This window comes from Solanum pennellii, chromosome 1 (genome assembly GCF_001406875.1).
Source record: "Solanum pennellii chromosome 1, SPENNV200".
Taxonomy (NCBI): Eukaryota; Viridiplantae; Streptophyta; class Magnoliopsida; order Solanales; family Solanaceae; genus Solanum; species Solanum pennellii.
This window is the reverse complement of record NC_028637.1, coordinates 57,939,604-57,943,399: the sequence shown is the minus strand read 5'-3', so window position 1 is coordinate 57,943,399 and position 3,796 is coordinate 57,939,604.

Genomic DNA, 3,796 nt, shown 5'->3' with positions numbered 1-3,796 from the left:
ATGTGGTGTGCTTTACACCGATGAATAAGACTTAACCAAAACGGCTTCATAGACTCCCTAGGACTCTTGAATTCTATACTGTGATACCAAGTCTGTCACGCCCCGAGCCTACACCCTAGGCGGGACTGGCACTCGAAGACCATTGTTGGCCCTCAAGCGAACCCTTGGCCTGGCTTACATAACTCAGCGAAAGACTAAAATCATCTTAAACAAGAAATAAAAATGTTTTAAAACAAAGTACTTCACAAAAATCAGGCCATGACGGCACTTAAGTCTCGACAAGCAATAAAAAACTTTAAACTGGAATACTAGCATCTACGGAGCCTCTAAACTGATTGAAGAGGGATAATAGGGCAGACCTCACACCATCCTAAAACTAAACTGCTACAAGTAAAAGAAAATGATGTCCTCCAAAATGCAAGGAGGCTCACCACTGACTCTGGAGCTTGATCTGGATCAACAAAACACCGCATGTTGATCCTGGTTACCTGCGTCTGCATCATAAAATGATGCAGGCCAATTGGAATTAGTACATTGAATGTATGAGTATGCGATTTGGAAAGCAAAACAAAACTTAGGCATGAAAGAGAGTACGAAGGAATACTTACCTTTGCTCTATTCAACTCGTCATCTACTAACTCTTATTCAGTATACGCAGTTAAAATAAATGTTGTATAAAGAAATGCTGACTAAAAATATGCTTAAACCTCTGAATATATATATTTATAGAAGTACACAATAATGTCTCAGATGTATAAAAAATAAAATACTGAAGTATTACGAAAATGCAATACCATTGCGTAAAAAAATACAATTTACTTGAGGGAGATTCTCTTATCGACAACCATCAATCAAGAGCTAATGTGATGATACAACGGTCTACCGCACGCTCCAGGCGCATCTTATACCCAGCCAAAGGTATAATCCCTACGTGCCTAATCGTTCTACTAGTAAATTGTGAAAAGGAATAATCTAAAAAGTATGACCGTTTTCTACCCATGGTGGCTAACATGGTTTATGGGGGCAGTGAGTTATCTGAACTCTCCCCCATATCGGTTCTCAATACTACTACCAAAAATATACTAACTCTTATTTTTAAAAACATATTAATTCTGTTGTTTGAGATCTGTGCTCAAAACTTAGCTTTTTAAAAAGCTCTCTTGGAATCATAGTTTCCTCTTTCTTCTATTAAAACTAGCCATAATCTATGTGGAAGTCAAGCTTCCCTTCCTTCTCAAAAGTTATTTTTTAAAAATAGTTTTTGTTTAATCCTTAGGGACTACTTAGTTCCCTTATACTCTTGAGAAGTGAACTCAACTTGATACTCTTTGCTTACTTGAACTTTAACTCTTAGGGAATACTTAGTTCCCTTATAATTTTTAAGAAATGAACTCAACACTTTACTCTCTTGACTTGAACTTTAATTCTTTATAACAAAGTGAAAACGTTTATGAAAGACTTAAGAAAACATGATAACTTTACTTTGACTTGCTTCTTAACTCCTAAACTTGGATCTTAACTTCCATGACTTTGATCTTAACTTCCCTTGAATTGAATCATAGATTCAAGAATCACAATCTCATGTTTATGGATGATTTCATGATGTTCAGATTTAATCTAGAGTGTTGGAAACAACTAGGAATGAAGGGTACATCACCTAGGAACTAGTACGAAAAGATAGGGAAAGAACGGGGCCTCCAGGGTTTCCTGGCGCTCTGAGAGACGTGGAGCGCTATAGCGTAACGGATAGAGGGTATCCTCAAACTCTCTGAGAGGCGCGGCGTACTAGGCCCTTATATACAGAATATGTCCTCAGGGGATTTGGAGGCGCGGCACCCCCAACATCCTCATAACGGGTTTTCTGACCTTCTTTTTCATTTTTCATCTCCAACCCTTCAAAAAATTCCATGGATCCCACCCGAAATATTTAGTATCCTCAATTAACTTATTACCCAATGACTTAGACCCGAAAACAATTCTAAAACATGGATTGCAACTAATAATGATTAACAACAATCCAATCAACAAGAACGTCAAACATTCTTTCAAGATTTCAACTTCTAGCATGAGTTAATTCCTGAAGTTGACTAATTTTAATGAAATTGGTGTGTGTGTGAAGTAACTAAACACAAAAGATACCACATACCTTGTTAGGGGTCACCCCAGACGAAAATCCACGAAGCTAAACTTGGTGTTCTTGCGTCTTCTTCTTCTTTGTCCTTTTTTCTTCTTTCTTTCAAAACCCTAGTCTATTTTTCTGAGTGCGTAAACTGAATGTGATCATTTTAGAGCCCAACATATGACTAGAAAACGAAATACTTAATTGACTTAAAGAAAAGACTAAAACACCCTTACTAAATTCGGGTTGGGAACTTTCACTACTAAACAACCCATCTTTCGAAGATCATATCTCACTCATAGGACCTCAAAAATTTGCAAAATTGGCGTTGTTGGAAAGATCTTGCAACGAGATTTCTTTCCATATAAGGAAATCGCCCAAATTATTTCTGAGCTGGGAGTTATGACCTTTTGAAAATGGGTCTGTAAATTTTCTAGATTTCCCTACTTATTCACAAATTTGATATTTCTTGTTTTTCATAGCTTAACCTTAGTTTATCTAGAATTCGAGATGTTACAGGTTCTACACTAATATCGTGTGAAGTTAGTTCTTAGGATAAGTGTATAACATTTTCATTGTTTTTTTTTCAATGTAGACAAAAATGACATAATTTATTTCAATGTGTTCTAGAAATTGCAGAAATGAGAAACAAACAGAAAATTAAGAAACCAAGGAAGGATTTTTATATATGGTGTGATAATTTTCTCAAAATAATATTTGGAAATGTAGTAAATAACATTCTATATATATTTATTTACATTATAGCTGACAAAATAAGAAATCAAATTTATAAATATTGAAACCTACCAAAAATATAATCTTAATTATTTATATGAAATAAAAAACATAAAATAGGAAAATAAATTAGTACTATCATTAATTCATTATTTTCCCAACCAACCCAAATTGAATAGATGATTAATACTACATGGAAGGGAAATCCACAATTGACCTCCAAGAAAGTCAAGTAATTATCTATTAAATTAAATACTATTTGCTATTTAAAAAAAAGGAATTTTGTAAATTTAATTTCAATTATTAAATTAAGGGAAAAAATAATATAAAAAATTATTTTCTTATGCTGGACGGAGTGGGTTGGAGTCTTCATGGATTTGACCTACATTAGGAACATAATATCAGCCTAGGAATGTGAAATAGGTGGTACTAATATGAATAAACTAAAGAAAGTCATCGCTAATGATTTTATTTTTATTTTATAAAGCCGAAACAGATTAAAAGGTGAGGAGTTGAATCACTATCAATTAAGTGAAAATTGAGATAGATAACAAACCTAACTACTTATAAGATCTCCTAATGAAAAACGCTTTAAACTCTAAACATGGAAATGGAGGAATGAATTGTTTATTCTATAACAGAGATAAAGTTATTTAGTGTTAGTGAAAAACCTACAAGATAACAAAAATACAAGATTACAACTGAAAATGAAAATGAAGAAAATAAATTTCTTCAAGGATGAAGCGCGGATATCTCACTCTCTTTAAGGAGATTCAAGCCCACTGCAACAATTGTTTTTCACCGGTCCAGCAGTAGTCATCTTTGACTTGTCCCCTCCAGGATACAACAACCTTCAAAAAATATAACTCAACAACTCTGGACAAGAGTTGAGTCCAAAGCTCCACAAAAAAAACATCTCCCTTCAACTAATAAGAACTCTCT